A 13,844-nucleotide genomic window follows, 5' to 3' on the forward strand; every position below is an offset into this window, starting at 1 on the left:
TAGGACTATTGGCGCATGCCACCATGCTCAGTTAATTTTTGTATTTTTAGTAGAAATGGGGTTTCACCATATTGGCCAGGATGGTCTCAATCTCTTCACCTCGTGATCTGCCCACCTCGGCCTCCCAAAGTGCTGGGATTACAGGGGTGAGCCACTGTGCCCAGCCTGGATTCATTTGTTTTCTGAAGAGTTTTTCATGTCTCTGTGTCCTTCAGTTCTGCTCTGATCTTAGTTATTTCTTGTCTTCTGCTAGCTTTTGAATTTGTTTGCTCTTGCTTCTTTAGTTATTTTAATTGTGATGTTAGGGTGTTGATTTTAGATCTTTCCTGCTTTCTCCTGTGGGCATTTAGAGCTATTAATTTCCCTCTTAACGCTGCTTTAGCTGTGTCCCAGAGATTCTGATACATTGTGTCTTTACAATTTGGTATGTTTTTGCAGTGGCTGGTACCAGTTTTTTCTTTCCATATTTAGTGCTTCCTTCAGGAGCTCTTATACGGCTGGCCTGGTGGTGATAAAATCTCTCAGCATTTGCTTGTCTATAAAGGATTTTATTTCTCCTTCGCTTATGAAGCTTAGTTTGGCTGGGTATGAAATTCTGGGTTGAAAATTCTTTTCTTTAAGAATGTTGAATATTGACCCCCATTCTCTTCTGGTTTTTAGGGTTTCTGCTGCAAGATCTGCTGTTAGTCTGATGGGCTTCCCTTTGTGGGTAACCTGACCTTTGTCTCTGGCTGCCCTTAACATTTTTTCCTTCATTTCAGCCTTGATGAATCTGATGATTATGTGTCTTGGGGTTGTTCTTCTTGAGGAGTGTCTTTCGGGTGATCTCTGTATTTCCTGAATTTGAATGTTGGCCTGTCTTGCTAGGTTGAGGAAGTTGTCCTGTGTTTATGTCTGTCTCCAAATTCACTCTTTATATAAGGATTCCAGTCATATTTGACTAGGGCCTATCCTAATGACTTCATTTTAACTTGATTTTTCCCTGAAGTGACCCTGTCTGAAGTATTAGGGGCTAAGACTTCAACATGTAAATTTTAGGGGAATACAATTCAATCCATAACAAATGTATTGCTTTCCATTTCTTTTAATTCATTATAGCAGCTAACACTTTTCTCACAGCTATAAATTTACCATCACAGATCCCCTATTTTATGTAAAGAGATTATCTCTGTGACTGTTGGTTTGGAGCAAATATTACTAAGAGTCACAATCCATGCATTTGAGGGTGGAGGAGGTATGCTGATTTTGTATCCTGCGACTTTATTGTATTCATTTATTAGATCTAACAGGTTTTTTTTTTTTTTTTGGTGTGTGTGTAATCTCTGGAGTTTTTTAATATATAAAATCATGTCATCTGCAAACAAGTACAATTTTACTTCTTCCTTTCTGATTTGTATTTCTTTTATTTCTTTTTCTTGCCTAATTACTCAGGCTAGGACTTCTAGTATTACACTGTATAGAAGCGATGAGGGTGGACATTCTTGTCTTATTCCTGATCTTAGTGGAAAAGCCTTCAGTTAATCGTTGTTAAGTATGATGTTAGCTCTGGACTTTTCTTTATTATCTTTATTATATTGAGGTACATTCTTTGTATACCTAATTTGTTGAGAGCCTTTTATTGTGAAAGAGTGTTGAATTTCATCAAATACTTTTGTTTGCCTCTATTGAGATAATCATGAGAATTTTTTACCCTTCATACTATTAATTTGGTATATTACATTAATTGATTTTTGTATGTTGAACCATCCTTGAATTTCATCAAATACTTTTATTTGCCTCTATTGAGATAATCATGAGTTTTTTTACCCTTCATACTATTAATTTGGTATGTTACATTAATTGATTTTTGTATGTTGAACCATCCTTGCACCACGGGGTTAAATCTCAAATGGTTATGGTGTATGATCCTTTTAATGTGCTGTTGAATTAAGTTTGTTAGTATTTTATTGAAGATTTTTGCGTCTGTCTTTATCAAGGATATTGGCTTATCGTTTTATTTTCTTGTGGTGTCTTGTTCTGGTTTTGATATCAAGGTAACGCTGGCCTCATAAAATGAGTTTGAAAGTGTTCCTTCCTATTGAATATTTTGAAAGAATTTGAGAGCAATTGGTACAAATTATTTATTAGATGTTAGGTAGATCTTTCCAGGGAAGGCATCAGGTCCTGGGCCTTTCTTTGTTGGGACTTTTCTGATTCTGGCTTCAATCTTATTATTAGTTGTAAGTCTTTCTATTTCTTCATGATTGAGTCTTGGTAGGTGATATGTTTCTAAGAATGTATCCATTTCTTGTAGGTTGTCTAGCTTGTTGGCATAAAATTGCTCACAGTAGTCTCCTGTAATCTTTTGATTTCTGTGGCAACAGTTGGAATGTTTCCCCTTTAATTTCTGCTTTTATTTATTTATTTGTCTTTTCTCCCTTTTTTCTTAGTCTAGCTGAAGGTTTGTCAATTTTATGTTTCAAAAAGCCAACCTTAGGTTCATTAATGTTTTTCTATTGTTATTCTATTCTCTGTCTTGTTTATTTCTGCTCTAATCTTTTTTCCTTCTTCTGATAACTGTGGGTTTAATTTGTTATTATTATTCTAGTTGCTTGGGATGTAGAGTTAGGTTTTTTATCTGTGGTTTTTCTTCTTTTTAATGTAGGTATTCATTGCTATAAATATCCCTTTTACCACTGTTTTTGCTGTATCTCTGGAGTTTTGGTATGTTGTACTTTCTTTTTTTTTTATTGTTATACTTAAGTTCTAGGGTACATGTGCACAGCGTGCAGGTTTGTTACATATGTATACATGTGCCATGTTGGTGTGCTGCACCCATTAAGTCGTCATTTACATTAGGTATATCTCCTAATGCTATCCCTCCCATCTCCCCACTCCCCACAATAGGCCCCAGTGTGTGATGTTCCCCTTCCTGCGTCCAAGTGATCTCATTGTTCAATTTCCACCTATGAGTGAGAACATGCTGTGTTTGGTTTTCTGTTTTTGTGATAGTTTGTTGAGAATGATGGTTTCCAGCTGCATCCATGTTCCTACAAAGGACACAAACTCATCCTTTTTTATGGCTGCATAGTATTCCATGGTGTATATGTGCCACATTTTCTTAATCCAGTCTGTCACTGATGGACATTTGGGTTGATTTCAAGTCTTTGCTATTGTGAATAAGTGCCTCAATAAACAGTATGTTGTACTTTCATTGTTGTTTGTGTCAGGTTTTTTAATATTCCCTTTTGATTTATCTTTTTGACCTACTGGTTGTTCAAAAATGTGTTATTTAATTTCCACATATTTATGAATTTTCATCAACATACAAAAATCAGTTGCATTTCTACATACTAATAACAAACTATCTGAAAAGGAAATGAGGAAAACAATCCTATTTACAATAGCATCAAACAATACTTGTGAATAAGCTTAACTAAGCAAGTGAAATACCTGTTCACTGAAAATTACAGAACATAGGCCGGGCGCGGTGGCTCAAGCCTGTAATTCCAGCACTTTGGGAGGCCGAGGCGGGCGGATCACAAGGTCAGGAGATCGAGACCATCCTGGCTAACACGGTGAAACCCCGTCTCTACTAAAAAGTACAAAAAACTAGCCAGGCGAGGTGGCGGGCGCCTGTAGTCCCAGCTACTCTGGAGGCTGAGGCAGGAGAATGGCGTAAACCCGGGAGGCGGAGCTTGCAGTGAGCTGAGATCCGGCCACTGCACTCCAGCTTGGGCGACAGAGCGAGACTCCGTCTCAAAAAAAAAAAAAAAAAAAAAAAGAAATTACAGAACATTGATGGAAGAAATTAATGAAGACACAAACAAATGGAAAGATATTCTGTGTTCATGGACTGGAAGACTTAATATTGTTACAATGTTTATACTATCTGCTATGGTTTTCATGTTTGTGTTCCCTCTAGAATTCATATTGAAACTTAATCCTCAATGCAACAGCATTAAGAGGAGGGGCCCTTTGGAAGTGATTAAACTATAAAGTCTTCACCCTCATGAATGAACTACTGACTTAATAAAGAGTCAGACAGGGGCAGGTTTACCCCTTTTGTCCCTCCTGTCATGTGAAGACACAACATACTTACTCTGCAGAGGATGCAGCAAGAAGGCATCATCTTTGAAGCAGATAGTAGCACTCATCAGACACCAAGTCTACTGGTGCCTTGATCTTGAAGTTCTCAGCCCTCAGAACTGTGAGAAATAAATTTCTTTTGTTTGCAAATTACTCTGTCTGTGGTATTTTGTCACAGCAACAAAATAGGCTAAGACACTACAAAGATTTACAGATTCAATTCAATTCCTATCAAAATTCCATGACATTTTTACAGAAATAGAAAATCAATTATAAAATTCATATGAAACCACAAAAGACCTTAAACAGCCAAGAATAAACCTGGAGGCATTAAACTTCCTTATATCAAAATATGCTACCAAGCTACAGTAATTAAAACAGTATGCTACTGGCATAATGACATGTATAGACCAGTGTAACAGAATAGAGATCCCAGAAGTAAATTCATGCATGTATGGTCAATTGACCTTCAGCTAGGATTCCAAAAATACACAATGGGGACAGGATAGTCTCTTTGACAATTGATATTGGGGAAACTGAATAACCCTATGCAAAAGAATAAAATTGGGCCTTATCTTATAGCCTACACAAAAATCAACTCAAAATAGAGGGTGGGCAAGAAATAGAGGGTATAATTACTTTGTTATTTCACCAAAAATCCCAAATTCACCTTCAAATGTGTTGAGGAATTATCTATCTGGAGACAAGAATTTGATCCTGGTGATAACTATATAGTTTAGAAAGTTAACAAATGTGCACAATTATATCCATCTTTTTCATACAAAATTATCACTAACCATTCCTTTTGCCTAGCCAAACTGAAACCAGTATGAACCACTGGAAGTGAGTGGGGTGAACACACAGGAAAATCCAAGGGCAGGATTATTGTGTGGTCAGGAAGATGTAAGGGGAATTTACGGGCAGAAACTTCAGACTACTGGTCAGCACTCTCTGTCTTTACCTTTGCAACCCATGTAGCAACCCTGAGTTTGCAGAAGGAAAGAGCATATCCTAAATTGCTTCAGCCAAAAAACCAACTGAACAGAGATGAAAAGAGACATTAAGTAAATATTATGAAGTAGATTTATAATATACTAGTTATACAGCTAATACAGTAATTTAGGTGGAGAATTATTTGTATTATGATCTTTTTGAGCATGTTACTTTTAACTACTTTTGGCCTCAGTGATTTCTATGTTAAAGAAACCACACAACAAAATACCAAAAAATATACATAGACACATATGCAAAGTGCAGTAGAAGGTAAGGAAAATTACTTATGAAAAGGTCTTTCTTTCTATGCTGGTTCTTCTTCTACTGTATCATTAATTGACCCAGGATCAGTTTCTTAACCTTTTTGAATCTCTACTTCCTTATCTATAAAAATAAATATAACTATACATGCCTCATAAGAATCATTTTGACAGTATCTGGGACATAGCTCAATCAATTACAATTGGATCTGAATCATGGTTCAAATATACAGGCTTCTCTTGAAATAAGTAAACGTATAAAAGCACAAACAGAAAATTCAGTCATTATCACCTCAACTGTGCAAACAGGAAATGCTTCTTTTTAAGTTGCTCATGAGCCAGAAATACAACCGTCTAAGAGAGCAGGGGATTTCTCACCAGGTCTAATAAAGCAGAGCAAGAGAAGTAAAATACCATAACTAGGCCTATTATGCAGTGGAAGAAAACAGAGACAAAGATAGGAAAAAAACTAGAAATAACTCCCTTTGGAAGATGGCTTCAGCTTTTGGGATATGTTCACATCTTTTTTTTTTTTTCATAGCTGGTGAGTCTGTTGGCCAAATTGTGGGGAGGTTGAGGGATGTTGGGTGAAGTAGAGAGGAAACCATAATTAGAAAAATACATTAGAATATTTTTCCACTAGACATTTTCCGTGTCCTTTAAAATGCTCAGTTTAAAATAGCTCAAAGATAGAAAATACTACTTTTATTTTAATCGCTATGTTTTAACAAAGAAAGATAATTAATTACTTATATTTCTGCCAAAATTACCTTTGACAAAACATTTCTTAATAAAAAATAAAGAAAAAAATAATGCCGCAGGATTTTAAATAAAAATGCAGATTTCTAGTTTGACATAGTGAATTGAATAGATGTATCACTTCTATTCTCTCCTGAATGCCTATTAATATGACAATAATAATATTTAAAATATATAGGCCTAAAAGAATCAAAATGACAGGAGAGAAGACACAGGGGATTAGGAAACATCAACGTATTTTGGAGGATGGAAAGCTTGATCACCCAGGAGAATAGAGGAAGCTAAACATGTTTCTTCAGAAGGAGGAAACAGAACCAAGCTGCAAAGGCTCAAGAATTGGGTTTTGTGGAAAGTGAGCATGAACCCAGGTCTGGAATTAAGAGAATCGTTTGAAATTCTGTGTAAGAGGTGGTTAAACCCTGAAAAGCCTCAACATTCCCTTCCAAATTCTCAGACTTGAGATTTATTCCTTATAGAACATGAGTCACAAAGAATTTAGACTTACTGATGACAGGAACAGAAAGATTCAAGAGGAGATATGGGGCTGAAAATAGGTAGATTAAGTGAAATCTATATATTTATCAGAGAAACCCCCCCCAATCCCTGAGAACCCTCATTCCCTGTCCAGGCCCCCAAATACCCGCAGCCAGGCACACATACATCCTTGGGACAAGACTTTGAGCAACTTTCAAGGCAGAAACTGAATGACCCTTGAGAATATGCTACAGATTCAAAGAAATTTTCAGGCGTGTAAAGTCTCAAATAGGGAGAAAACCAGTAAAGAAGCAGCTAGGATTCTGGAAACATGGGCTTCAATAGAGAAGACAGCTGAGATTTCCCAGGAAAATATCAAAAGAAAGTGCCAGAATAATAAATCATAAAATGGAACTAGAAAGCAACCAGTCAGGATTGGAGCAGGAGAGTAAAGATATCCGGAAATAAATTAAAAATAGAACTCAGATTAGTTAGTCACAAATGACTTTTTATTATTTCCCTGAATATCATTTTCTTCCACTATGATACTTCATAATCAGTTTGTTATATCAGTTCAAATGCAACATTGCTATGCCTCTGTTAATATCATCTCTTCATAAAGCCTTCAGTTTTATTTATTTATCCAAAATTATATTTCTCAGGAAATCCACTTTAGTTGTCGTAACTTCTGTACATAGTTCCGTTTGTGGAGAACACAGTGACTGTAGCAAAGCTGTCGGAGTAAAAACAAGACAATGGTCAACTTACTAATTCTTGTACCTGTAACTCCCATAATTTTATAGTGAATTTCTTTTAAAATCCTCCACTTAAATACCTGCCTTCATCTCTGAAGTTGTCTGCATCTAGTACAGGAAGCAAAGAAAGGAGAAAGAACAGATAACATTCTGTTAATTAAGATGTATCCTATTGGGCTGGGTACGTTGGCTCACACCTATAATCTCAACATTTTGGAAGGCCAAGGCCAATGGATTGCTTGAGGCCAGGCGTTTGAGACCAGCCTGGGCAACATAACAAGGTCCCATCTTTACAAAAAATAAAAATAAAAAAATTAGCTGAGTATAATGCCCATACCTGTAGCCTAGCTACTTAGGCAGCTGAGGTGAGAGGATTGCTTGAAACCAGGAGTTGAAGGTTATAGTGAGCTATGATTGTGCCACTCCACTAAAGCCTAGATGACATAGTGAGATCTTGTCTCTAAAAAAAAGTACCATGTTGATATGATAAATAGTTGATGTGTAATAGAAATAATTAGTCTTTAAGAAATGAAACACACAAACAAATAACCAGAAGAATTTCCCACATGCCAACGGCTAGTATAGTGGTACTTTGGCAATATTTCTATTATTTTAGAGAGATAGATTGTCTCTATATGCTATTTACATAGACAAAATTTCAGGTTTTAGATACCAAACAATTGTTGTTATTTCGTTTTTTCACTGATTCGACTCTTGGTGATATATAAACATCATTAAATTTGCTCCACTTTTCATACTTTTTGAGTTTAGTTTCATGCATAGTGAGCTTAAATTAGCTATGTGTATATGTTCATTCCTATAAAGCAATTGATACTGAAAAATTAAAATTTCAGCCAGTCATTGACTTATAACAGTTCTTTTATTATATGCCTTATAGCAAAGCTGTCCTTGAACAAAGGGGCTGCTCAATATATATTTAATTGATTTAGTTTAGCGATGTTGGTACATAGAAAATGGAAAACTACAGGGAAAATTGTACAAGCTAGTTGTACATACATCATGTAAGAATAATTTTTCATATAATGACTTCTTTTTGTCTGGGTAAATACACAGTAGTGAGATTCCTGGATCAAACTGTAGTTCTACTTTTAGTTCTTTAAGGAATCTCCACACTGCAATTTCAAAAATGTGGAACCAGCCCAAATGCCCATCAGTCAATGATTGGATAAGGAAACTGTGATACACACACACACACACACACACACACACACATACACCATGGAATACTACTCAGCCATAAAAAGGAATGAATTAATGGCATTTGCAGCAACCTGGATGGAACTGAAGACTATTATTCTAAATGAAGTAACTCAAGAATGGAAAACAAACATTGTATATTCTCACTCATAAGTGGGAGCTAAGTTATCAGGATGCAAAGGCATAAGAAAGATATAATGGACTTTGGGGACTTGGGAGAAAGTGTAGGAGGTGGGGGTGAGGAATAAAAGACTACAAATTGGGTTCAGTGTATACTGCTTGGGTGATGGGTGCACTGAAATCCCACAAATCACCACTAAAGAACTTACTCATGTAACCAAATACCACCTGTTTTTCAGAAATCTATGAAAATACAAATTTTTTAAAAAGATGCTCAGTTTTATCCTTCTCTTTCTTGTTTTCATGGCTAAGAAGTTTAGAAAAGTCATTGGGTGGGGGCCTAGTGTTCTGCATTTGTAACAAGCTTCCACAAGCTGCTGCTGCTGCTACTGATGATCTGCCAAGCACACTTGAAATAGCAAGGTTTTAAGGAAGTCTTGTTATTTGAAAAGAGAGTCCTGCGACTTTGTGATAATTCTTAGAGCATGTCTTTGAACCACTTAAAAAAGAAAGTTGGCTTCATTCCCAGGATGCAAGGCTGGTTCAACATATGCAAATCAATAAATGTAATCCATCACATAAACAGAACTAAAGACAAAAACCACATGATTATCTCAAAAGATGCAGAAAAGACCTTCAATAAAATTCAACATCTCTTTATGTCAAAAACTCTCAGTAAACTAGGTATTGAAGGAACATAACTCAAAATAATAAGAGCCATTTACAACAAACCCACAGCCAATATCATACTGAATGGGCAAAAGATGGAAGCATTCCCCTTAACTGACACAAGACAAGGGTGCCCTCTCTCGCCACTCTTATTCAATGTAATATTGGAAGTTCTGGCCAGGGCAATCAGGCAAGAGAGAAAAATAAAGTGTATTCAAATAGTAAGCGAGGAAGTCAAATTATCTTTGTTTGCAGATGACATGATCCTAAATCTAGAAAACTCCATTCATTCAGCCCAAAAGCTTCTTAAACTTATCAGGAATTTCAGCAAAGTTTCAGTATACAAAATCAATGTGCAGGAGTCACAAACATTCCTACACACCAGCAACAGACAAACAGAAAGCCAAATTATGAATGAATTCCCATTCACAATTGCCACAAAAATAATAAAATACCTGGGAATATAGCTAACAAGGGAAGTGAAGGGCCTCTTCAAGGAGAACTACTCAGGGGTATCAGAGAGGACACAAGCAGATGGAAAAAGATTCCATGCTCATGGAGAGAAAGAATCAACATTGTGAAAATGGCCATACTGCCCTAAGCAATTTACACATTCAATGCCATTCCCATTAAACTACCACTGACATTCTTCAAGAATTAGAAAAGACTATTTTAAAATTCATATGGAACCTAAAAGAAGCTCATATAGCCAGGACAATCCTAAACAAAAAGAATAAAGCTGGTGGCATCATGCTACCTGACTTGAAACTATACTATAGGCTACAGTAACCAAAATAACATGGTACTGGTACAAAAACAGGCACACAGACCAATGGAACAAAATAGAGAACTCAGAGATAAAACCACACATCTATAACCATCTGATCTTCAACAAACCTGACAAAAACAAGCAATGGGGAAAGGATTCCCTATTTAACAAATGGGGCTGGAAGTACTGGCTAGCCATGTGCAGAAAATTGAAACTGGTCCTGCTCTTTACAACTTATACAAAAATTAACTCAAGATAGATTAAAGACTTAAATGTAACCCCCAAAACTATAGAATTCCTAGAAGAAAATCTAGGCAATATCATTCAGGACATAGGCATGGGCAAAGATTTTGTGATGAAATTGGCCAAAGCAATTGCAACAAAAGCTAAAATTGACAAATGGGATATAATTATACTAAAGAGCTTCTGCACAGCAAAAGAAACTATCATCAGAGCAATCAGAAAACCTACAGAATGGGAGAAAAGTTTTGCAGTCTATCCATTTGACAAAGTTCTAATATCCAGAATCTACAAAGAACTTGAGCAAACTTACAAGAAGAAGCAAACAACCTCATTAAAAAGTGGGCAAAGGATATGAACAGACGCTTCTCAAAAAAGACATGCATGTAGCCAACAAACATATGAAAAAAAGCTCAATATCACTGATCATTAAAAAAAGGCCAATGAAAATTGCAATGAGATACCATCTCATGCCAGTCAGAATGGCGATTATTAAAAAGTTCAGCAACAACTGATACTGATGAGGTTGTGGAGAAATAGGAACACTTTTTACACTGTTTGTGGGAGTGTAAATTAGTTCAGCCATTGTGGAAGACAGTGTGGCTATTCCTCAAAGATTTAGAACTGAAATACCATCTGACCCAGCAATCCCCTTACTGGGTACATACCCAAAGGAATATAAATCATTCTATTACAAAGATACATGCATGCATATGTTCATTGCAGCACTATTCACAATAACAAAGACATGGAATCAACCCCAATGCCCACCAATGGTAGACCACAAAAAGAAAATGTGGTACACATATACCACGGAATACCATGCAGCCATAAAAAGGAACAAGATTGGTGTGGATGCTGCTGGTCTGGAACAATTCTGAGAACCACTGATTTAGTTCATCCCTTCATGTAGAGTTTTCTAGATAAGAAAATCAAGGGAAGATGGCCGACTAGAAACAGTGATGATCTGAGGCTCCTGTCAACAGAAACAATAATAAGCATGTGAATCCTTCACCGGCAACCAAGATATCGGGGTTCTCTCATCAGAACTGACTGGGGGCTGGCGTGATCCACAGACAGGAAGGGAGAGCAGTGTGCTTTGGTGGTCTACCTGACAGCCACATGGGGGAGGGAAGTCCTCACTTCCCAGCCAAGGGAGGCAGTGAGTGAGCATGCTACCCAGCTAGGGGAAACATTGGTTTTTCCAGGGAACTGTGCAACCCACAGATCAGAAGATCCCACTCACAAACCCACGCCACTTCCTTTTATTGTGGGTGAGGATTCTACATTATCTTCTTTCCTTCCCTCATCCTTCATATGCTGTAATATAGCAATTTTTCATTACACAAGATAGCCTGTCTCCCCATTATTTTGAATAAATAAATATTCAAAATACATTTTACGTGATACTTATAGTATAAATATTATTAAATACTGAATCAATAAATAAATTCATGCTTTCTTTTTTTGAATAACCTTTTGCATTTTTTGATTTAATAATTGCTTTCTTTTTTCCTTAAAAAGATATGTACCTATTGTGAATTATCACTAAGCTCATTGACAAAACTAGAGAACCCCTTACTATTTTTTTCTTCAACTTTTAAGTTCTGGGATACATGTGCAGGATGTGCAGGCTTGTTACATAAGTAAACATGTGCCATGGTGGTTTGCTGCACAGATCAACACATCACCTAGGTAATTAAGCCCAGTATCCATTAGCTATTCTTCCTGATGCTCTCCCTACCCCACTACCATCCCCTGATAGGACCCAGTGCATTTCGTTCCCCGCAATGTGTCCATGTGTTATCATCGTTTACATATAAGCTCCCACTTATAAGTAAAAACATGCGGTGCTTGGTTTTCTGTACCTGGATTAGTTTGCTGAGGATAACGGCTTCCAGCTCCATCCATGTCCCTGCAAAGGACATGCTCTTGTCCATTTTTACGACTGCATAGTATTCCATGTTGCATATATATCATATTTTCTTTATCCAGTCTATCGTTGATGGGCATTTGGGTTGATTCCATGTCTTTGCTGTTGTGAATAGTGCTGCAATGAACATACGCATGCATGTATCTTTATAATAGAATAATTTATATTTCTCTGGGTCTATATCCAGTAATGGGATTGCTGCTTTGAATGGTAATTCTGTTTTTAGCTTTTTGATGAGTCGCTACACTGCTTTCCATAATGACTGAACTAATTTACAATCTCATCAACAGGGTATAAGCATTCCCTTTTCTCTGCAACCTCACCAGAATCTGTCACTTTTTGACTTTTTAGTAATAGCTATTCTGACTGGCATGAGGTGGTATCTTATTGTGGTTTTGATTTGCATTTCTCTAACGATCAGTGACACTGAGTATTTTTTTTTCATATATTTGTTGGCTGCATGTATATCTTTTGAGACATGTCTGTTCATGTCTCTTACCCACTTTTTAATGGAGAACCCCTTAGTATTATTTTTCACATGGTCAGATTTGTTATATAACGTATGAGTTCCATTTTTTTTAAGACATCCCTTCTTGCATTTTTTCATGCTGTTGTCTAATCTGTCCTGGCTGGTCACTATACTTGCTACACACTTATTGTCATGGACATTCTCTTTGCCTTGATCCTTTGCTTGATTCTGTGCTTGTTTAATCTGACTTTCATCTGCTTTCCAGACATTTGTTTATTTTAGTCTCTTTCTTGTATATGTAAAAGTTTTATTACTCTTTGATAATTCTTGGGTATGAATTTATTTTATTTTATATTTTACTATGAAACTGCTCTAATAGGTAAAACCACATACTATGAAAATGCTTTAAAATGCAACAGCATGTGATGTGAAGACATGAAGAACAGAAAGTGCACACACAGTGAGAAATGGCTATCATAGAACACACTGTGAATGAATAAAGAGTTCATATTGCTTCCACCCTTTACCCAGCAACAGCAGGCATATTAACACTCCTGCTGTTCCATGGATTCCTTTTAAAGTGAGCACTAGTGAGCTTATTAGAAGCTCTACTCACTGATGATGGAGGTTTTCAACTAGTTAGCTTCAATATAGTGAAAAGGAGTTAAATGATTTTTTATAATTGGGAATTCGTTATGTATCTTAAGGCCTGTTCTCTGGGAATGTTCAGGGTCTGCAGCAAATAACTCACTAGTCTCTAGCCGTGGAGAGATAAGCCTGATCACGAGTGTTCTGGAAAGGGAGAGGGGAGTGTGTGTATGTGTGTAAGTGTGCCACTGTTGAAAACCGAGACTTTCCTTTAGTAGCTCTCTTCAGTGTAGCACTTTATTTCCACCCTCCATGATGTCTGAATCCTTGACTCTAGCGTCTCTCCAGAAATCTTTCTAGACCAATCTGCCAATCATTTTTTCTGCTGGCTGGGGAAGGTGTGCTGCGCAGGATGGAGCAGGAGACTTGGCAAACTACCTGTTTTCAAGACAGATGTTCAAAGAAGCTCCCAGCTTTTAACCCCACACTTCAGCCTGCCACATACTCCTTTTTCAGTATACTGATAACT

The sequence above is a fragment of the Trachypithecus francoisi genome, unplaced genomic scaffold (genome assembly GCF_009764315.1).
Source record: "Trachypithecus francoisi isolate TF-2019V2 unplaced genomic scaffold, Tfra_2.0 Lachesis_group0, whole genome shotgun sequence".
NCBI classification, from domain to species: Eukaryota; Metazoa; Chordata; class Mammalia; order Primates; family Cercopithecidae; genus Trachypithecus; species Trachypithecus francoisi.